Consider the following 23,741-nt stretch of genomic DNA (forward strand, 5'->3'; position numbering starts at 1 on the left):
TGCAACAGCCTTTGATTCTGCAATGTGATGTCTTCGACCACAGTTTCACAGTTTGCCAGTTAATTCCTAATGTTTTAGTTCAGAATGTTTATGTATAAGGTACATATTGCAAATTGCTTTATGTTTCAGGCTATCTTGTTGCTCTGTTGTCTTGTTAGGTTACCACATTTGTTAGGTTACCAGGGACGTGATAGATTGATTGATTGATTGATATTTATTGTCACATGCACGTGTCTGATGCCTCCTTCATCGTCTATTCTCTTCCATATTTTTTGTAATCAACCTCGAGAACCCCTCTATCCCTATTTATCTCTGGTGTTTCATCCGCCTCCCTAAGTTAATCAATTTCTCCAACTACCATGCCCCTTCCTATCTATGTAACGTCCTCCAGGACCTGCACACCGTTGCACACCTATGGGCCTCTTTCAGTTTTTTTTTAGTTAATTGAATAATCGTTGCAGCCGGATATTTCACTGTGTTCTTGAGCTGCTCCCTGAAATTGGACTGAGTCACCCCATAAATAAATGCATTTGTGCAGCAATTTAAACTCACCAGCATACGTGCAACTTCGGAAAATATATAAAAAGCACCATTGTAATTTTCGGGGTGAATTCCTATTATATTGTAAAAGGTGAACTCTATAACATATGCAAGCCACAAAACAATGAATGTTCCCGAGATGGTGAAGAGCAAAAGCATAGACTTCCTTCTGCTGTCCATCTCTGGGTCAGTGCGATTGCCCCCCTTGCTCTGACCCCTCAGCCCCTTCCTGACTTGACTGGTCACTAAAATATATCTGACTGTCAAAGTGTTGAGCAACAGAACTAGTGCATATGGCAGCAGTGGGGTTAAAACTTTATCAAACCAGTCAAATCCCACCCATGCAGGATCAGTATAATAGATCGGTCTTTCATTACAGAACCAAGGGACATTGTTTCTTACCTCTGCAGGTTCAAATGTAAAGTAGAAGGGTATGTTCTTGAAACAAATCAAAATACCTGTTGTTACCAGAACCACAGCCGCAGTGGTTTCGGTGCAATATTTAATTCTAAGCTTCTGCCAACAAATGGCCACAAATCGATCAAAGGAGAAAATGACGGTGAACCAAACAGACCAGTCCGTTGCTGCATAACACAGAACAATGATAATACTACAAACAGGGGTGATATCCAAGAAAGAGACTGGGAAATAATATGAATTGATGGGCCACAATATTACCCCAAAGATAATGAGCATTAGATCTGCTGTTGCCATTGCCAACAGGTAAAGCGTGGTGCATTTGGAGAGGCCGCATTTTCCTTGTGAAAGGATCACAATCGCCACGAGATTGACTGTTAGGAGAAAATGGAAAAAATGGCTTGACATTTTTGTTCAAGCATGTCATCTGTCAAGACACAGGATAAACTTCAAAGCTCACATCACCAAATAAAACAATCCAAAATGTGACCACTTTCTTGGTTCAACCATTGATAGTGTGTAATTCTTTAAAACTTCATTATGAGAGCCAGGAAGAATAGCTTATTTCCTCTGAGCGTCCAGCGCCTATTTGTTTGTTCATTTACGGTGTTTGGGCGGCGCTAGTTAGGCCAACAAATATTTCCCATCCCTTGATTGTCTTCTGAAGCGGTGGTGAGTTGCCTTCTTGAAGTGCTGCAGTCCCTGAGGTGTAAGTACACCCAGTGGTGTTAGGCAGGGAGTTTCAGAATTTTGACCCAGAGACAGTGAAGGAGCTGCAATATATTTCCAAGTCAGGGTGGTGAGTGACTTGGAGGGGAACCTCCAGGTGGTGAGGTTCTCAGGTATCTGCTGCTCTTGCCCTTCCAAATGGGAGTGGTTGTGGGATTGGAGAGTGGAAGATGCCCAAGGATCCTTGACGAGTTCTCACGGTGCATTTTGTAATAGCACACATGGCTGCCAATCTTCTTCGGTGGTGGAGAGATTAAGGGCGGGATTGTCCCATCCCGGGCAGAGAGTCCACGCCGTCGTAAACACCATCGCATTTTATGACGGCATGAATGCGCAGCAGCCAGGAGTAATTCTGGCCACCACAGGGGGCGAGTGGGATCCTTGCATGCGCAGTGGCACCGACGCAAACTTGCGCATGCGCAGTGCGCGCATTCAACGCGCCGGCCCCGAAGCACATGGCGCTGGGCTACAGGGGCCGGCATGTAGGAAAGGTGGCCCCCAGCCAGACAGGGCAGCCCGTTGATCGGTGGGCCGCAATGGCGGGCCAGGCCACATTGGAGGTCCCCCCTGGGGTCAGACCCCCCTTTCCCCCACAGGCCGTCACCCGACCCTTCAACGTCGAGGTCCCGCCAGCTCAGAGCAGGTTAGAAAGACGCCGGCGGGACTCAATTTTTTCTAATGGCCGCTCGGCCAATTCGGACCGGAGAATCAGCGGGTGGCGGCATAGAGCGGTCCGAGACCAGTGCCGTGTCAACCACAACGGCGCCAATTGCGCCGATTCTCCACTCTGCAGAGAATCGCCTGCCGCGGGGCAGTGTGGCATGGTCGCGGGGATTCTCCGGCCTGACCCAGGGCTGGGAGAATCCCGCCCTAAATGTTTGTGGCGGGGGTAGCAATGCACCTCGCTGCTTTATCCTTGATGGTGTCGAGCTTGTTGAGTTTTGTTGGAGCTGCACTCATCCAGGAAAGCGGAGAGCATTCCATTAAATCCTGATTTGTTTGTTGTAGATAGTGGACAGGGTTTGGGGTTCAGTCAGTGAGTTACTCGCCATCGGACTCCAAGCATTTGACTTGCTCTGATAGCCACAGTATCAATATGGCTAGTCCAGTTCAGTTTTTTAACAATGGTAGAGATGTTGATTGTGGGACTTTCAGCGATGGTAATTGAACGTCGAGGGGGCAATGGTTGGATGCTCCCTTATCGGAGATGTTCATTTCCTGTCACTTGTGTGGTGCAAATGAAATACTGACTTTATAAACAAAAGCCTAAAAGTTGTGGGACACCTGGTGGAGCGTGAGGCAATGGAAAGTAATTTAGAGCTGAAAAAGTAAGATACGAAAGGGAGCAGAAAGGGTTCTCAGAGAGAAGATAGAGCTGGTGACATACTGAAGAGAAGGAGCAGAGAAAGCAAATAGACAAAGATAGAGACAAGTGATCAGAATGGATGGCAGAAGAAACTGAAACAGAGGAAGAAAGCAGAAACATGAGAAGTAGTGTGCACATTACGACACAGACAAGAGATCAGGTAAAACATAAAAATCCAGTGAGAGATGAAAGGAGCAAGTGGGAGGGAGGAAAGTAGTGAGAGATAAAGGGAGTGATAGAGAAAGAGAGAGGGGGACAGAGATAGAGAAGAGAGAGAGACAGAGAGGGAGAGAGAGATAAAGAGAGAGAGAGAATACATTAATCAAACATTCCAGGAAATCGAATGTGGGTGATACTTGGGAAAGTACTGGAACTTGCACCAGGGTTCCAGGTACACAGATTGAAAAACAATATAAAGTCACAATGTAATTTAACAAGGTAATAAAAATTCAAGCAAGAAACAGGTTCAATTCAAAATGAAAGCATTAGAAAATCAGAGGAGTTTATTAAACATATGTAGAAAGATAATTGCAATGTGCGGCTTATTATTCCCATGTTAGAAAGCACAGATTTCCACAAATATAAAACGATGTGGAACCTTTTACTGGGACCAGAGAATTCTGTCGGCAGATATATTAGAGGCCTTTTAAATTGTGAATGACTTTTAAATGTTATATTAAACGGATATAGTAATCAGTTTTCTCTTAATTAATGCATTGTGCACATTTCTGGTTCCGATGTTACACATAATATTTTACCTGGATCAATTTCAGGGCAGAAAAATTCTAACCAAATGGATAGAGAAACTGGTTGAGATCTTTTCATGAGAAAAGGGATGGCTGAGGGCAGAACTACGGAAGGCTGTAGAGTAATGAGCGGGATTGATAGGATCGACATAGAGAAGATATTTCCAGCTGGTTCAGACTCCAACATTAGGGATTATCAGTAGAGAATCGTCATTAATAAATCCAAGAAGGCATTCAGGATAAATTTCTTCAATCAGAAAATTCGAAAGGACAACTTCAAGGAAATGGCACATACTTCATGAAGAGGAAGGTCGGTAAAGACATGAAGCAGAAAGTATAAGAACTTTGTTGTGATCAGATTTCATTAAAAACGATGGAAGCCGGCTTGTGTGTAGAAGAATTGCAGGCACAAACCGAATAGATTGTTTCTGTCGTTCAGATTCACTGCTGTTCTTTGGGTGTTGAATATTCATAATTCACCAATTAACAATAAATTATTTTTTAGAAAACTGCATATATTCATGTGTATTATTAGATTGAAGGAGTGCAGTCTTCGCTTCATTGATGAACAGTTTGATAAGGTTAGTAGACTGATCTCTGTTTTATGAAAACAGATATCTATGTTCTTCATTAATAAGTGTCTTCCATCAATGTGATTCACCTCACCGAGCTAACAGAGATTAATGTTAGTTGCAGAACTCGAGACTCTGAATCCTATATATTTCCTAATCTGTCAAATATTGATCACTTCTGGAAGTAGGGGTGGCGGCACGGTGGCTCAGTGCTGTTGGGGCACACGGTTGTCAGCACTACTTCCTCACAGCGCCACAGACCCGAGTTAAAATTTTGGGTGATTGTCCGCGTGGAGTTTGCACATTCTCCCGGTATTTTGCTTTTATCCGGGTGCTCCGGTTTCCTTTCACAGTCCAAAGATGTGCATGTGAGATGGACTGTCCGTACTAAATTGCCCCTTCGTATCCAAAAGATTAGATGAGTTTACTGGATTACCGGTGCAGACTAAGTGGGCCGAAGGGCTTCCACTGTTGCGATACTATGATTCCGTGATTGTTTAACATTGGTTCAACATCCAGCCCCAATAACAGATAGATCGGAAAAAAGACAAATTTCACCAAAAGCTTGTCAGGATGGTGCTGAGGGAAGGGAGAATTGGTGGTTAAAATGTTTACAAAAACTACACTAAGAGTAAGGCAGTAGCCAAAGAATTTGAATACAGTAAGAGTGCTGTTCAGCTGTTCATCTGTCAGGAGATAACGTTGTCGCTGTTTAATGGGAAAAGGAGCAATATTAATCATTTATTGCCTCGGCCACGAACGCAAATTGCACCAGTGCGATGCGCTATCCACAAGATGCACCGCAGCAACTCAACAATGCTCTTTCAATAGCATCATCAAAACCCCTGACCTCAGGTTGACACATATTTAATGGCCACAGTCACTTACCAGGAACACCGATGACTGCAAGAACTGTGTAATATATTTTCTGGACATTCAGAAAAGATTCCATACTTTTCTGCGCAAAGTGTTCTGTCTCTTTGTGCTGCAGATAACCGCTCCCAATTAAACGCTGAGGTGACACAGAACCTTTAATTTATACACTGTGGGATGTCAATGGGGACATTGAGGTTACAACATCGTTCAACTCTGTTTCTTTAGTTTAAGTATAGAATAAACATACAGATGACGTCATCAGAATTAACTCCCTGTTGTGACGTTTAGTCCCGAGATTACATTGGAAAGGAATTAACACTGAACAATTTTGCTCATATGAACGAACTAATGAAAATTGGGAGTTGCGTGTGTTGACCATTTAATCAACATGGGGTCCACCTCTATATCTCACGCTGTTTTAGTGAGTTCACTTTGCTGTGTCCATTCAGCAATTACATTCCAGTTTTGATCAGTTTCCTTAGGGCTGCTCCATTGCACTTTGGGATGTGTCTGCCCTCTTAAACTCTGGGAGTTCAGTTAAATAATTCAAGTGGTGATCACGGGAGGACTCCCTCAGCCGCCGGACTCCGTTGCTCATCGAGAGCGAGCAGGCTGGGTTAAGCAATGGTTGCAATTAGGGTAACAGTGTCAGGAGGCGATTTAATGTTATTCGGGTCTTTCAAAAATCGGCGATGGATAGGTTCGCGATCTCCTTGTCGGCAGAGAAAGATTTTGGCCCGGTGGAATCCTTTATCGAAATACTTTGAAGAGGATTGGTTTGGCATGGGGATGATGCAAATGGTTACAGCTGCGTCATCAACGTTCGCTGCCGGCAATGGATGTGAGTGGCTGTAGGTCTGAGCATTATGATTTGTATTGAGGGATTAGACATGGTGCCTGTTATCCGCATTATTATTTGCAATAGCCATTGAATCCCTGGCAGAGACAATCAGACCCTTTGGCTTTGGGCTTCCAGAGTTGAGGGAAGCAGCATACGGCCCTGCTGTACCCGGACGATGCGTTGCAGTCGTGTTTGACCCAGATGTTTCTGTCCCCACTTTTATTGACTTGGTGTATTGATTCAGCCTTTTCTCGGGCTACAAAACGTATTTTACAAAGCAACTGGGTGGACTCAAAGGGACACTTCATTGCTTACCTAATTTTCCATTCAAGGAGTCCCTTTCAGCTTTTACATATATGGGTAAAGTGGTGGCAGCCTCCTTTGAACATATGTGTAGGGGGGGCTTATTTTCGTTAACTGCACATATTAGGTGCGACCTGCTCCTTCGGTCACCCTGACCGACTTTGTGGCGAAGCAACGTCGCATTGATTCAGATGAATGTGTTGTCTAATGTATTGTATCATTTCCAGATGCGGCCCATCTTGTTTTCTGCGATGGTCCTGAAGGAAATTATCTTAGTTCTTTTATATGGAAAAAGAGAAAACCTCGTTTAAAGCGAGCCAAACTGAAGCTTCCCACTTCAAATGTGGGATTAGGGCTTCCGAATATTAAAATCTGTTCATTCGCCTCGAGTTTTAGATTCATCAGGGATGTGATCAGAGAGGGCCTCTCTTTCATTTGACTCGAAATTGAAGCAGGCCAGTCTCTCTACTCCTTGCAATCTGTTGTTTTACAGGGATTTCAAAGGTGCGTCTGTCACATGTGAGAATCCTACAATTATTAGCACTCTTCGAGTGTGGAGGATGGCCCGCCAGCTGGAAAGGGGATCAAAATTAACTTCTGCTCGCTGTCCTACTCAGGACAACCTGGATTCCCCGTCAGGTCTTATGGGCCATGGATTCGATATCTGGAGAGATAGAGAAAGCTGTAGACTTGGAGAATCGAAGAGGGCTCCTTCCTTCTCATCTTATGAGCAGCTAAGCCAACAGATTGAAATCCGAGGCACTCCTTTATTGAAAAACATCTGCAGCTTAGAGACTTTATTCTGGATAAGACAACTATGCATCTTGATGCGTTACTCTCCACAGTGGAAATTGACATCTTGATGTGTGCGGAACCGAAGCTGTTGAGCATCATGTTTTATGCGACATTGTTTTCTCGTGCCTGTGTGAGTATAACTGAAACATTGCAGTTTTGGGGAGAAAGAACGTTGCAGTCGCTGTTGATGAGGAGACCGGGGGTAATATACGGATAGATACCAATACATTTAATTCTGTAATAAAACGAAGGAGACTCAGTTCACAATATTACACCGTCTGCACATCACACCGGGTCTGAGACACATGTATGTTCCTGCTATGTCCTGGATGTGCCTCATGTGCCAAGGAGTAGAGGGTGGCTGCATAGACTGAATATGTGGTCCTGGATCAACATTGGATCCTGCTCGTCCGATGTACGTAAAGAACATGAGACGAGATTCTGTATGGTCTTAGAATTTGATTATTTATTCATAATTTTGGAGCTTCCAGGTAGAATTACTGACATGAATGAAAAAAGGCTGTTTGTTATCCTAACCTTTACGGAACGGAATGCCCTTTGCTCCTGTATTGGCGATAAGTAGCAAATAATTCAAATTCAGTATAAAATTGTTATGCAATGTATCCCTATGGGTTTCCTAACTTGCATAATCCGTTCTACATGTCACGAATTCCGAAAAATAAGCGACCCCCCTTCTGAAATTTGCATGTTCCGCTTCGTCTGACTTGCTTCGGCAATGTTGCCATAAGTTGTGCAGCACCATTTTTTTTCCAATTAAGGGACAAGTTAGCGAGGCCAAACCGCCCACCGTACACATTGTGTTGTGGGGGTGAGAGCCACGCAGAGAATGTACAAACTCCACGTGGACAGTGACGCAGGGCCGGGATGGAACCCGGGTCGTCTGCACGGCGAGGCAGCGGTGCGAACCACTACGCCACCGTGCCGTCCTACGTAGTATCGTTTTGACTTAGCTGGTGCGCATCACATTACCATGTTTACACGACCTTATCCTCTTCTCCTGTCTTCTCCAGTTTATTTGTTATTTTATAATATGGTTAGAGGTACTAAGTTTAAGTACAAACTGTGTTGGTGTTGGACTATCTTTTACCGTATCCATGTATGCAGAAGATTTATACTGCGCCAGTTTTGAAGGTTTGTTGCGTTACTTCCAAAAATGAAAAAAAAACCTCTCATGAAGAAAAATGCAAACAAAAACACGTGAGTGTCGCAGTTGTTGATAAAGAAATGATTATAGCTATGTAATGTTAGAGAGCGCATCAAGCAACATCTTGTGGCTTGAACTGAAGAATAGGAAATGTGAGACTCACACTGCTAGGAGAGAACGTTCAGAGTCCCTGAGGCAGATAGAAGCGCAAATCTGTCCGTAATTGTGAGAATTGCAAAAGCAAAGGGACATTCACTGTGATGGGTTCTGGGACCCTAATACTAGCTGGGATGGAGCTACAGTGCACATCGTATAATTGACACAATCGTTGAAATGTACGGAGGAGAATAATTTTCAGCTTGTACCGAACAAGCGCAACAGGAGATGGAAACTGTTCTCAGCTCAGTCTTCGTGAACAAAGCTGGGCATTTGCTGGGCTGACATTGGTGAGCGGATGGAATCCACGGCAAGTGGTCTCAAAATATGCGGAGGGGCAGAATGTAAAGTTTGATTGTCTTGGGTTGTTTATTGGACAGGAAACTGTTTCTCGTGGTTTTTCCACGGGGCTCAGTACTGCATCCATTGCTTTTGGTGATAATTTTTATTATTTCCTGGGATATGGAAGTCGGTGACCAGTTGAGCATTTATTTCCCATCCTTAATTCCCCTTCTGAGGTTCGTATTGAGCTGGTTTCCTGACCCGCTGCAGCCTGTGTGATGTACATACACCCACAATGCTGTTGTGCGGAGTGGGGGGGGGGGGGGGTGGGGGGAAGGGGAGAGGGGGTGTTCCAGGATTTTGACCCAGATGCAGCGAAGGAACCATGATATATGTCCAAGTCAGGATGGCGAGTGACTTGGTAGGGAACTTGCAGGTGGTAGTGTTCGCATTCGACTGCAGTCCTGCTTCCAGCTATGATGTGGAGATGCCGGTGTTGGTCTGGGGAGAGCACAGTAAGACGTCTTACAACACCAGGTTAAAGTCCACCAGGTTTATTTCAAATCACTAGCTTACGGAGCACTGGTCCTTCCTCAGGTGAAACTGCTTCACCCGAGGAAGGAGCAGTGCTCCGACCGCTAGTAATTTGAATCAAACCTGTTGGAGTTTAATCTGGCGTTGTAAGACTACTTACACTGCTTCTCGCTGTTAGAGGTCACGGGTTTGGAATATGCTGTCGGAGGAACCTTGGTGAGTTGCTAAAATGCATTTTGTGGATGTTGTTGAGCTTCAGTGGTGTGGGAGCGATATTCATCCAGACTGGTGGTGAGTATTCCATCACAATCGTGATATATGCCTTTTCGATAGGTTATGTCGAGTGAGGAGGGGAGTTAGTCTCTGCAGAATTCCTTGATTCGAACCTGGTCTTGTAGCCACAGCAATTTTGTGATTGCTCCTGTTCAGGTTTTGATCAATGCCAATCCCTAGAATTTTAATAATGAGGGTTTCAGCCATAGTAATCTAATTGAATGTCAAGGAACGATGATTAGAATCTTTCTTGTTGGAGATGGTCATTGCCTGGCACTTGTGTGATGTACATATTAATTGCCACTTAGCAGCACAAATCGGAATGTTGACTAAGTCTTGCCTCACACGGGGGCAGACTGTTCCAATCATATATCAGTGAAAAGGCCATGAGTTTGAGGTTTGTGGTCACAAAATGTGAAGATGATTCTCAAATTGGGCGGGTGAGTGACAGAGAAAAAGAGATATTTAGACTGCAGGTAGATAGCAATAGACTTGTCATGTGGATGGGACAGTGGTAAAGGGACTTAAATAGGCTTGTTCTTGTGCTGTACTTCTTTGTTCTTTGTAATATGTAAATTGATGAGGTGATCAATTTGGGGAGAGCTAAAACAAGCAATACAAGGTTAGATGATGTGTGCAATTTTGCTCATCCAAATATAGGACGGATATACCTGCCACGTGACGGTCGAAGAGAGATTGAAGAAGCTCTCCCTGGAGTGGATGGTTTTAGTTCGGAGGAACGATTAAATAGGCTAGTCTTGTTTTTTTTGTCAACACAGTAGAATGAGTTAAGACACAATTGAAGTACACAAAATTAGTAGTTGAAAGTGCCTCAAAATTAGCGAGCATAGTTGTCGGGTAAAACGAGAGTTGTGGGCTAAATATATTTGCAGCGAGTGCGGGATATTTGGACCCCACTGCCGGAAAACGTTGTCGAGGCAGAGACCCTCGTCACATTTCAAAATGTACTTGAATATGCACTTGAAGTCCCATAGGCTAAAAGGATATGGACGATGATCTGGGAAATGGGATTAGGTTGGATAGCTTTTCGAGAGATAGACCACAAGACATCAAGAACAGAAGAAATAGGAATGGGAGTAATCCGTTCGGCCCCTGAAGCCTGCTCTGCCATGGAATCATGGCTGAATCGACATTCCTCATGTCCAATTTCCTGTCCTTTCCCCCTCACGCTTAATTCCCTTGACTGATCAAAAATCAATATCAGCTTTAGATATACACCAGAGTTCTGCCCCCACTGTTCTCTGTGTCAAGGAGTACCAAAGGCTCACAGCCCTCTCAGAGAAGAAAATCCTCCTCATCTCATTCTTACATTGGCACCCCTTTATTCTGCGACTATGCCATCTGGTCCCAGTCACTCCCAAAGGGGCAACATCCTCTCAGTATTTATCCTGTCAAGCCGCTTAAGAATCCTGTAATTTTCAATGAGATCACCTCTCATTCTTCTAAATGCGATTAAGTCCAGTCCCAACATGTTTAACGATTGCTTCTAAAATAATGCCGCCACACCGGGGATCATCCTTGTGAACCTTCTCTGAACGGCCTCTTGTGAAATGATATCTTTCCTTAAACAAGGGGATCGATACTTCTCACAATACTCCAGATAGTGTTCTCACCAGTACCTTGCACAGTTGCAGCAAAACCTCCAGACGATTATACCCTCTTGAAATAACAGCCGACATTCCATTAGATTTCCTGATTAGATGCTGCACTTGTGTGCTAACTTTCTGTGTTTCGCACAGAAATATCCTCCCAATCCCTTTCTGTTGCAGATTTCTACATTTTTCTCTGTTTAAATATCGCCTGTTCTTTTGTTCTCCCATCCAAATTAACAACATCGCATTTTTTCACATTCATTCCATTTGCCAACGTTTATCCCACTTACAAAAACTATCAATATATTTTTGGAAACTATTTGTATCCCTGTCCCAACTTGCCTTTCCACCCATCGTTGTGTAATCTACATGTTTGCCAGCAGTACATTCGCTTCCTTCCTTCAAGGCAGTAATATTGTAAGTAGTTGTGGTCCCAACTCTGATCCCTGTGGAACTCCACTTGTTACGCAAAGAACAGAGTACAGTACACAGAAACAGGCTCTTCCGCTCGGAAAGTCTGCGCCGACCATGATGCCCGTCTAAGCTAAAACCTTCTGCACTTCCAGGGTCTGTATCCCTGTATTCCCCTTCTATTCATGTATTTGACAAGATGCCTCTTAAATGTGGCTCTCGTGTCTGCTTCCACCACCTCCCCTGGCAGCGCATTCCAGGCACTCACCAACCATAGTGTAAATAACATACATCGCATATCCCCTCTAAACTTGCTCCCGCACCTTAAACCAAGTCCCCTCGTAATTGTATTTTCCACTCTGGGAAAACGCATCTGACCTTCCACTATGACCCTGCCACTCATAATGTTGTAAAACTCTCTCAGGTCGCTCCTCAACCCCTGTCGTTCCTGTGCAAACAATCCGGGTTTATCTAACCTCTCCTCACAGCTAAAACGTAGCCAATGGCGGGGGGGGGGGGGGGGGGGGGAGGTTAAAGGCCTTTTCCCCAGAATTCTGAAAATTAATATTTCGCTTCTTTAATCACTCAAAGGTCTATTCGTGAATATTTTAACCTACAATATGGCGCTGTGAGCAGGGTGTCATGGAACTGAGCAGTCGTTCGAGCCAGTGATCAAACTTTGACCACCCAGAAATTAGAGACACTCGGCAAGATGAATTATCAGGGACGTGGCACCGGAAGAATCACAATAATAGACAGACTGCGTGAGCAAGATAAGTGATCTAACTGATTTACCTTTAATGTGATACTGCCGCGTTAAGAATTAACGAATGCGATTGTTTACAGGTGCGAGAGGTGATTGATGGAGGTATGTTAAAGAACGATGTTATGAGGCCCTGATCAGGGAAACAGGCATCGGAGCGAAAAGGGGCATTTGTAGAACCCGTCCGCGGAGGCAAGAGTTACACGTCCCGACCTTCTCGGGAACGGAGGAGGGCGCTGCCGGAACTCTGAGAAACTGGCCCTGAGTACGTGAGTACTGTAAGAAGTCCGTGTATTCTCGGTGGGAAAGAATAGGGGGACTGTCCAGATATAAACATTCTCCAATCACACAGGAACGGTAGGTAAATTAATGGCGGCGAAAGAAGTTAAAAGGGCTCCCCGATAAACGCTTGTATGACAGACCGACAGTCGTTAATTAAAAAGATGCAGGAGGACGGCTGGGACGTATCACATACTTTGCAACTCCAGAGAGATTGGCTGAAAAAACAAATTAAAGACAAGATCAAGAAAACAGGGGTACTTTGGGTACGTCAATTGGCGGGACTAATAGAACAAGTAAATGGAGTAACACAAAAGAAGACAGAACTAGAAACGAGAGTGAAATATCAAACAAACATACTCATGGAATTAGAGTATAAATTGCATGAGGGGGGAAGAATGGGGCCGTGTCCGGACACGACCTCCCTGCCCCATTATGATAGGATAGAAACAACTGCCCCTCTTAGTGAGGAGACTGAGGAGACGGTCCATGTGGCACCCGTCAGCCGAGGGGGTACCTTGGCAAACTCGACCGCCAGTGACAAACCATTCACCCCGGGGGAAAGACAACAGATAAGACCGGCCTGGGAAACCTTCAGCCCCGAAGCCATGATGTAAGCTTTTAGACGGAACTCAATGCCGTCTGGGTGGCCACCAACTGCACTTAAGAGTCATTCACCAACTAGTCAGGGCAGCAAGGTGGAGAAACCATGTAGCTATGTAATAAAAGGGGCCATCTGGAAGCTGCCTGTTTCAGCAAACATGGCACGCCGCCTAGTGGCCAAAATACTTTATCCGCTGCAGAGTATAAGGAATGGACAGAATGGAAGGAAAGCCAGAGCTGATGCCCTGTGGCTCCCATTAAAAACAAAAGAAAAGGGTGGATTTATGTGTCCGCACTAATGGGGGGGTGGGGGGGGGGCGACATTGTGAAATGCTGGTGGACACAGGAGCATCGGTCTCCGTTACAAACCTCGCCCTCCCTATCACCAATAAATCAGTATTTTTACAGGGAATTGAAGGCACCAGCATGGCCACTTACTTGAGTACCACGCAGGTTGGAGAAATTGACAACATTTGCAAACCTATGACATTTTATGTGTGTAGAAATAACGAAGGCACGATTTTGGGGGGCATCGATATCATGAGGGAGGATGAAACTATAATTGATTGTAAGAGAGGAAAATTGACCTGGCCAAAGCCGGATGGTAGTAATGGAAGGTATTGACAGACGGCCAATAACAGTGGCACTGTCGGATTGTCCACCATCTCCACCAGGGAATGGAGCAAAGAACTGGGCGGATACGAGGCCGTTTGCGGGTCAGTAAGCAATGTTTGGGCAAAAAAACAAATTAGACACCGGAAAAGCCAGCATTGACCTTATTAAGATTCCCGGGCCAGAACATAAACCACACCGCCAATACCCGATCAAGACAGAAGCTAAAAAGGCGGTTGTGGATAGAGTAGAAGGATTAGTAGAAAGGGTTATCCTGAGGGAAACCACCAGCACTACTAGATAAGGCTGCTCTAGAACCAGTGGAGTGGGGCCCAGAACAGGAGGAAGCGTAAACCCAATTAAAGTGTGAGTTAATGTCGGCCCCAGGATTGGGTTTACCAGACATGAGTAAAGACTTCCACATACACTGCAACAATGAGGATTGGTTCTATACAGCAGTGGTCACACAGGACCATGGAGATAGGAGAAGGCCCGTCGCCTATTACCCACTGGTAGTCACTGGACTCCACGCGGTGCATCACTGCACTGGATTGTACTGCCAGGGCTGTGAGAGTTAGTGAACCAATAGTTATGACAGGAAACATTATACTACACACGAAACATACCCTGGTAGAAATGTTGAACACCGGAAAGCTGAGATCCGTCTTGAATATGAGGCGGGCCAAGTGGGAGGCAGTCCTCATCCCTCCAAGTAAGTCAGTAACCAGTGTTAGGGACACGGGGCAGAACCCAGCCGAGGGAATATTAGGAACAGGGGAACCCCACAATTGTGGGGATGTAGACATGAGTTTAAAGGAAGACAGAATTAAGGATACTTCTCTGGACACAGCGGAAGAAACGTTCTATGTAGATGGGTCACGTAAGTATGTCAATGGGCGGCCCCGAACGGGGTGGGCGATAGTGAATGGAGCATTGGAGACAGTGGAATCAGGACGAATTGATGGAGGCCTGTCGGCCCAAGTGGCAGAACTAGTGGCGCTCACCAAAGCGCTAGAGTTATCAGAGACCAAGACAGTGAACATTTATACAGACAGTAGGTACGCTTTTGGAGTCGTACATGGCTATATGACTGCTTGGGGTAGGAGGGGATTTATTACAACAGGAGGTAATCCTTTAAAACATCTGTTGAGAATAGAAACCCTCTTAGATGCTAGTAACAAACCCCAACAGGTAGCAGTGATTAGAATTAAGGCATATCAGAGGGAACCGGACCAGAACTGCTTGGACTGGATAAATCACCAGGGGAATCAAGCCGCAGACCTAGCGGCGCAAAAGGTGTTAGAAAGAATGAGGTTGAGGAAGCACCGATAGCCCGTGTGGACCACATGGCGAAAGAGATCAGTACTAAAGAACACCATGAGGGCACCCCAATGGAGAAAGAGGTATGTGGGAAAAGCAAGGCGCGAAGAAGGGTAGTGGTGGAGTTTGGCGAAAGGGTAATCGGGTAATGGCCCCCAAATGTATTCAACATACATTATTGGAGCTCCACCACGGGCTTGTCACTCAGGCAGGGAAGCCATGATAAGGAGCCTGGGAAAGGTGTGGTGGTGGAAAGGAATGGGGCGAGATGTTGCACAATACTGTCATCGGTGCGTCACCTGTGCCCAACATAATCCGGGAAGACCCATAAAAGTCAGAATGGGACACCAACCCAGACCACGCGGACCGTGGGAACACTTGCAGATAGATTTTACAGGTTCCATGCCACCATCACACGGCAAAGCACACTGCCTAGTGATTATCGCTCAATTCACCCGATGGGTGGAGGCTTTCCCTCCGCAGAATTGTACCAACTTGAGAGTCTCCAGAGTCTTAGCTGAATAAGTAATTCCCCGATGGGGAGTGCCTTTTCAAATAGACTCAGACCAGGGTACCCATTTTACTGGAAGTGTTATACGAATGGTGTGTCGATTAATGGGAATAAAGCAGAAATTCTACATTCCCTTCCATACCCAAAGCTCGGGAATGGTGGAGCGGATGACTCGAACTCTTAAAAATGCGCTATCAATGGCACTACAGACGTCAGGAAAAACGTGGACCGAAGTATTGCCTATTATCTTAATGAAACTACGGGCCACAGGAAAGCGAACCACAGGCTTAACCCCTTATGAACTAATGACAGGAAGAGCAATGCAATTAACAGAAGACATCATAACAGCGGGGCCGATATGGGCCCCCTAAAATGGGCAACACGGTAGCATTGTGGATAGCACAATTGCTTCACAGCTCCAGGGTCCCAGGTTCGATTCCGGCTTGGGTCGCTGTCTGTGCGGAGTTTCCACATCCTCCCCGTGTGTGCGTGGGTTTCCTCCGGGTGCTCCGGTTTCCTCCCACAGTCCAAAGATGTGCAGGTTAGGTGGGTTGGCCATGATAAATTGCCCTTAATATCCAAAATTACCTTTAGTGTTGGGGTTACTGGGTTATGGGGACAGGGTGGAGGTGTTGGCCTTGGGTAGGGTGCTCTTTCCAAGAGCCGGTGCAGACTCGATGGGCCGAATGGCCATTTTCTGCACTGTAAATTCTATGAAAAGACAGGTTAAAACGGGACTGGGGGCATTCTGGCTATGTTTGCCGATGATACAAAGATAGGTGGAGGGGCAGGTAGTATGGAGGAGGTGGGGAGGCTGCAGAAAGATTTAGACAGTTTAGGAGAGTGGTCCAAGAAATTGCTGATGAAATTCAACGTGGGCAAGTGCGAGGTCTTGCACTTTGGAAAAAAGAATAGAGGCATGGACTATTTTCTAAACGGTGACAAAATTCATAATGCTGAAGTGCAAAGGGACTTGGGAGTCCTAGTCCAGGATTCTCTAAAGGTAAACTTGCAGGTTGAGTCTGTAACTAAGAAAGCAAATGCAATGTTGTCATTCATCTCAAGAGGCTTGGAATATAAAAGCAGGGATGTACTTCTGAAGCTTTATAAAGCATTAGTTTGGCCCCATTTAGAATACTGTTAGGCCCCACACCTCAGGAAGGACATACTGGCACTGGAGCGGGTCCAGCGGAGATTCACACGGATGATCCCAGGAATGGTAGGCCTAACATACGATGAACGACTGAGGATCCTGGGATTATATTCATTGGAGTTTAGGAGGTTGATGGGAGATCTAATAGAAACTTACAAGATAATGAATGGCTTAGATAGGGTGGATGTAGGGAAGTTGTGTCCATTAGCAGGGGAGACTAGTACCCGGGGCACAGCCTTAGAATAAAAGGGAGTCACTTTAGAACAGAGATGAGGAGAAATTTCTTCAGCCAGAGAGTGGTGGGTCTGTGGAATTCATTGCCACAGAGGGCGGTGGAGGCCAGGACGTTGAGTGTCTTTAAGACAGAAGTTGATAAATTCTTGATTTATCGAGGAATTAAGGGCTATGGAGAGAGAGCGGGTAAATGGAGTTGAAATCAGCCATGATTGAATGGTGGAGTGGACTCGATGGGCCGAATGGCCTTACTTCCGGTCCCATGTCTCATGGTCTTGTGGTACGTTCTGGACATGAGTACACAACTCAAAACGATGCGACAGAACGTTGGTGACAATCAGGAAAATGAGGACTGGGCCCAAGAGCTTGCAATGGCGGCTTATTCGCGTTAATATGTATTGTCACGGGTGCAAGGGTGATGGGATTGGAAGACAATCTTTTTGATAAAACTAATATATGATTTTAAGGAAAGCAGTCTGTGTGTTACTCGTTGGCCAAGTCTGTACAGGCCTTGTTTGTGGCCACCCCGAGTTGGATCCCCCTCCAACTAAACACTGCAGTCACGAGAGATAGACTCTGCGTGGGACAGACAGGCAGCTATAGTAGGAGCATACAAGGAAGATGTGTGGAACTAATAAATTCAACGCATCCCACTTGCCGGGGAATACAGGGCATTGGAGGGACAAGATGTTCAGAGAAGACGGAGTATCCCCTATGTTTTACGGGGCAGGGATGGGGAACATGGATAATGCATCACTAATAATATTTGCTGTTATGCGTTTGGTTTTTGCTGTCTTATAATAATAGTAAAGCTATGTTGTGCTAAGCTAATGGGAGAGACTCTACCCGTCACACCCGAGCAGAACAGAACAGAACAGAACGGAGCGGAACGCAGTGACGCAACTAAGTAGGCACCGGAGAAAAGCACTGGGAAGGCTGATGTGGTAAAACAGGACAAGACAGTGGGGTTTATTAAAGTCGTAAAGGAAAGCCCAAGGGAAGCGAAGGAGGTGCTAACGATTGAACAACCTGTTCAAGAAGTAATTGCTAAGAAGGTGCCAGATGTCTTTAAAGAATTTACTTGTGTGGTAAAGTTTACTCATGTGCATCAGGAGGAGCAGGTAAAGAAGTCACAATTTTAGGAGATACATGGGCTAGTCAATCTTTAATGGTAAGAGATGAGGAATTATGTAGTTTGGGAAGAATGGTGCCAGAAAAGCTGGTGATATGTGGATTTCAGGATGAGAGGAGTAGCGTTCCATTATATAAGGTAAGGTTGGAAAATCCAGCGAAGAGTGGTGAAGTGGTAGTAGGAGTAATAGATAAACTGTATTCTTGGACAAGATAGTTTATCTTGGGTAATGATACAGCAGGTGGGTGTGATGCCTATTGTGGTTGATAAGCGAGTGGAAAATCAGTCAACTGAATTGTTGAAGGACGAATATCCTGGGATGTTTCCGGATTGTGTAGTCACAAGATCGCAAAGTCACAGGTTAAGGCAAGACGAGAACTCAAAGAATGAAGATGAAGTTGAAGTGCAATTATCAGAATCGATTTTTAATCAGATGGTTGAAAAAGTACACGAACAGGTGGAGGATGAGGCAGATATTTTTAGTTCAGGAAAATTGGCGGAGTTACAGTAGAAAAATGTAGAAATAAAATGGATGTATCAGAAAGCATATACGGAAGAGCAATCTGAGAGTATACCAGAGTGTTATTACTGTAAAAGCGATGTCTTGATGAGAAAATGGAGACCTGTACATATGCAGGCGGATGAAAAGTGGTCAGAAGTTCATCAAGTCGTATTGCCGGTAGGGTACAGAAAGGAGGTGTTGCGAGTTGCACATGAGGTACCAGTGGGAGGTCATTTGGGAATAAGGAAAACTAAAATCCAAATACATTTTTATTGGCCTGGACCTAAATAAAGATGTAGTTAAATTTTGTCAAGCTTGTCACACATGCCAAGTGATAGGGAAACCTCAAGCAGTGATAAATCCAGCGCCTTTAATTCCCATTCCAGCATTTTTAAAACAATATATATATTTTATTCAAATTTTTTGGCCAAACAAAACAATACAAAGGTTTTTCTTTTTACAACAGTAAAACAGTATCAATAACAGTGGCCGTTTTTAACAAATAAATAAATAATATATAAACTAAATGGCAACTGCCATATCAAAAATAATAACTCTCCAAAAATAAAATTCAACAATCCAATATGCATAGCCTATTACAAATATCTATAGAAAAACACCCCTGAGGACCCACCCGGACCCTCCCCCCTCCCCCCCCCCCTGGGTTGCTGCTATTACCTTCCCATTTCATTTATCGTTCTGCGATGTCGTCAATGAACGGTTGCCACCACCTGGTGAACCCTTGAGCCGAACCCCTTAGTGCGAACTTTAACCGTTCTAGTTTTATAAATCCTGCCATGTCATTTATCCAGGTCTCCACGCACGGGGGTTTGGCTTCCTTCCACATAAGCAATATCCTTCGCCGGGCTACTAGGGACGCAAAGGCCAAGACATCAGCCTCTTTCGCCTCCTGCACTCCTGGCTCTTCTGCAACCCCGAATATGGCCAACCCCCAGCCTGGCTCGACCCGGACCCCCACCACCTTCGAAAGCACATTTGCCACCCCCACCCTGAACCCCTGCAGTGCCGGGCATGACCAAAACATGTGGGTGTGGTTCGCTGGGCTTCTCTAGCATCTCCCACACCTATTCTCTACCCTGAAAAATTTACTGAGCCGTGCTCCGGTCATATGCGCCCTGTGTAAAACCTTGAATTGTATCAGGCTTAGCCTGGCGCACGAGGACGATGGGTTTACCCTATGTAGGGCATCAGCCCACAGCCCCTCCTCAATCTCTTCCCCCAGCTCTTCTTCCCATTTCCCCTTCAGCTCATCCACCATGATATCCCCCTCGTCTCTCATTTCCCTGGAGAGATCCGACACCCTACCATCCCCCACCCATGTCCCTGAGATCACTCTATCCTGAACCTCCTGCGTCGGGAGCTGCGGGAATTCCCTCACCTGTTGCCTCGCAAAAGCCCTCAGTTGCATGTACCGAAATGCATTCCCTTGGGGCAACCCATATTTTTCCGTCAGTGCTCCCAGACTCGCAAACGTCCCGTCTACGAACAGATCTCTCAGTTGCACAATCCCAGCTCTCTGCCATGCTCCAAATCCCCCATCTATTTTCCCCGGGACAAACCTATGGTTATTTCTTCTCGGGGACCGCACCGAGGCTCCCGTCCTTCCCCTATGTCGCCTCCACTGCCCCCAAATTTTTAGTGTTGCCACCACCACTGGACTTGTGGTGTATTTCTTCGGGGAGAACGGCAACGGCGCCGTCACCATTGCTTGTAGGCTGGTTCCCTTGCAGGACGCCATCTCCAATCTCTTCCACGCCGCTCCCACCCCTTCTCCCATCCACTTACACACCATTGAGATATTGGCGGCCCAGTCGTATTCACTTCGGCTCGGTAGTGCCAGCCCTCCCTATCCCTGCTACGCTGCAAGAACCCCCTCCTCACTCTCGGGGTCTTCCCGGCCCACACAAAACTCATGACACTTTTCTCAATTCTCTTGACAAAAGCCTTCGTAACCATCACTAGAAGGCACTGAAACACAAAGAGGAATCTCGGGAGGACTACCATTTTGACCGCCTGCACCCTACCCACCAGTGACAGGGGCACCATGTCCCATCTCTTAAAATCCTCCTCCATCTGTTCCACCAATCTTGTTAAATTAAGCCGGTGTAAAGTTCCCCAACTCCTGGCTATCTGAATCCCTAAGTACCGGAAATCTCTTGTTACCTTCCTCAGTGGTAAATCATCTACTCCCCTGCTCTTCTTACCCGGATGCACCACAAACAACTCACTCTTACCCATATTCAATTTGAACCCCGAAAATTCCCCAAACCCCCTGAGTGTCTGCATTATCTCAGGCATCCCCTCCACTGGGTCCGCAACATACAGCAATAAATCATCTGCATACAAGGATACCCGTTGTTCTTCTCCTCCCCTGAGCTCTCCCCTCCACTTCCTGGGGCCCCTCAGTGCTATGGCCAGGGGCTCAATCGCCAATGCAAACAGTAACGGAGACAGGGGCCAATCCTGCCTCGTCCCTCTATGAAGACGGATGTAATCAGACCTCTGTCTGTTCGTGACCACGCTCGCCACCGGGACCCAATACAGCCCCTGTACCCATCCGATATACCCTTCTCCAAAATCAAATCTCCTCAGCACCTCCCACAGATAATCCCACTCCACTCTGTCGAATGCTTTCTCGGCGTCCATCACCACCTCTATCTCCGCTTCCCCCTCTGGTGGGGGCATCATCATTACCCCTAGCAACCTACGTATGTTCGTGTTCAGCTGTCTCCCCTGAACAAAACCAGTTTGATCCTTGTGGACCACCCCCGGGACACAGTCCTCTATCCTCGTCGCCATCACCTTGGCCAGGAGCTTAGCATCTACATTTAAAAGGGAAATGGGCCTGGAGGACCCACACTGCAGCGGGTCTTTTTCCTTCTTCAAAAGGAGCGATATCGTTGCCTCCAACATAGTCGGGGACAGCTGCCCCCTTTCCTTAGCCTCATTAAAGGTTCTCGTCAAAAGCGGTGCTAGTAAGTCCATATATATCCTATAAAATTCCACCGGGAATCTGTCCGGTCCCGGGGCCTTCCCTGCCTGCATGCTCCGAATCCCTTTTACCAACTCCTCCATCTCAATCTGTGCTCCCAGTCCCGCCCTCTCCTGCTCCTCCACCTGAGGGAATTCCAGCTGATCCAGGAAACACATCATTCCCTCCTTCCCTTCCGGGGGCTGAGCCTTATATAACCTCTCATAAAATGCCTTGAACACCCCGTTCACTCTCTCCGCTCCCTGTTCCATCTCTCCCTCCTCATCTATCACCCCACCTATCTCCCTCGCCGCTCCCCTCTTCCTCAATTGGTGGGCCAGTAGCCGACTCGCCTTCTCTCCATACTCATACTGTACACCCTGTGCCCTCCTCCACTGTGCCGCTGCCTTACCCGTGGTCAGTAGGTCAAATTCTACATGTAGCCTTTGTCTTTCCCTGTACATTCCCTCCTCCGGTGCCTCCGCATATTGCCTGTCCACCCTCAAAAGTTCTTTCAGCAATCGCTCCCTTTCTTTACCCTCTTGCTTCCCTTTATGTGCCCTTATGGATATCAGTTCCCCTCTAAGCACCGCCTTCAACCCCTCCCAGACCACTCCCACCTGAACCTCTCCATTGTCATTGAGCTCCAAGTACCTTTCGATGCACCCCCTCACCCTTAAACATACCCCCTCATCCGCCAATAGGCCCATATCCATTCTCCAGAGTGGGTGCTGTTCTTTTTCCTCTCCAGCCTCCAGGTCTACCCAATGTGGAGCGTGGTCCGAAATAGCTATGGCCGTATATTCCGTCCCTGTCACCTTCGGGATCAGCGCCCTTCCCAAGACAAAAAAGTCCATCCGTGAGTATACTTTGTGGACATGGGAGAAAAATGAGAACTCCTTACTCCTAGGCCTACTAAATCTCCAGGGATCTACCCCTCCCATCTGCTCCATGAAGTCCTTGAGCACCCTGACCGCTGCCGGCCTCCTCCCGGTCCTGGACCTCGATCTGTCCAGCCCTGGATCAAGCACCGTATTGAATTCTCCCCCCATTACCAACTTTCCTGCCTCCAGGTCCGGGATACGTCCCAACATACGCCTCATAAAACTTGCATCATCCCAGTTCGGGGTATATACGTCCACCAGAACCATCGCCTCCCCTTGCAATCTGCCACTCACCATCACATATCTACCCCCACTATCCGCCACTATGGTCTTTGCCTCAAACAGTACCCGTTTCCCCACTAAGATAGCCACCCCCCTGTTTTTCGCATCCAAACCCGAATGAAACACCTGCCCCACCCATCCTTTACGTAGTCTGACCTGGTCTATCAGTTTCAGATGCGTCTCCTGCAACATAACCACATCTACCTTTACTTTCTTTAGGTCTGCGAGTACCCGTGCCCTTTTAATCAGCCCGTTCAGCCCTCTCACGTTCCACGTGATCAGCTGGGTTGGGGGTGCACTTTACCCCCCGCTTGTCGACTAGCCATCCCTTTTTTTAACCCAGCTCCTCACCCCGTTCCCATGTACCCGTGTATCTCCCCGACGGCGCCCTACCGCCTCGACCACCCCACCCCGTAACAGCTCCCCCTTCTCCTTAGCAGCAGCAACCCAGTTAACCCCCCCTCCCCCTCCTCCGCTAGATCCCTTTCTAGCGTAGGTGCACCCATGTTGCTCCCAGAAGTCAGCGAACTCTGGCTGACCTCGGCTTCCCCCTTGTCCTCGGCCCCCACTGTGCGAGACCCCCTCCTTCCTGCGTCCCTGTTCCCACCAGAATTACCATAGCGCGGGAACAAAGCCCGCGTTTCCCACTCCGCCCCACCCCTAATGACCTGCGCCCACAGTTCCTCATACTCCCCCCCCCCCCCAACATGGGGAAGAGAGAAAAGTTACACGATCGCAGGATTAACAAATTGAAAAATCATCCCCCCCCCCCCCTTTTTTTCCTCACCCCACATAATCACCCCACCACTTTGTCCCAAAAGTTCTTTCTCTCGCCAGACTATTCCAGCTTCTCGT

This window comes from Scyliorhinus torazame, chromosome 14, assembly GCF_047496885.1.
Source record: "Scyliorhinus torazame isolate Kashiwa2021f chromosome 14, sScyTor2.1, whole genome shotgun sequence".
NCBI lineage: Eukaryota > Metazoa > Chordata > Chondrichthyes > Carcharhiniformes > Scyliorhinidae > Scyliorhinus > Scyliorhinus torazame.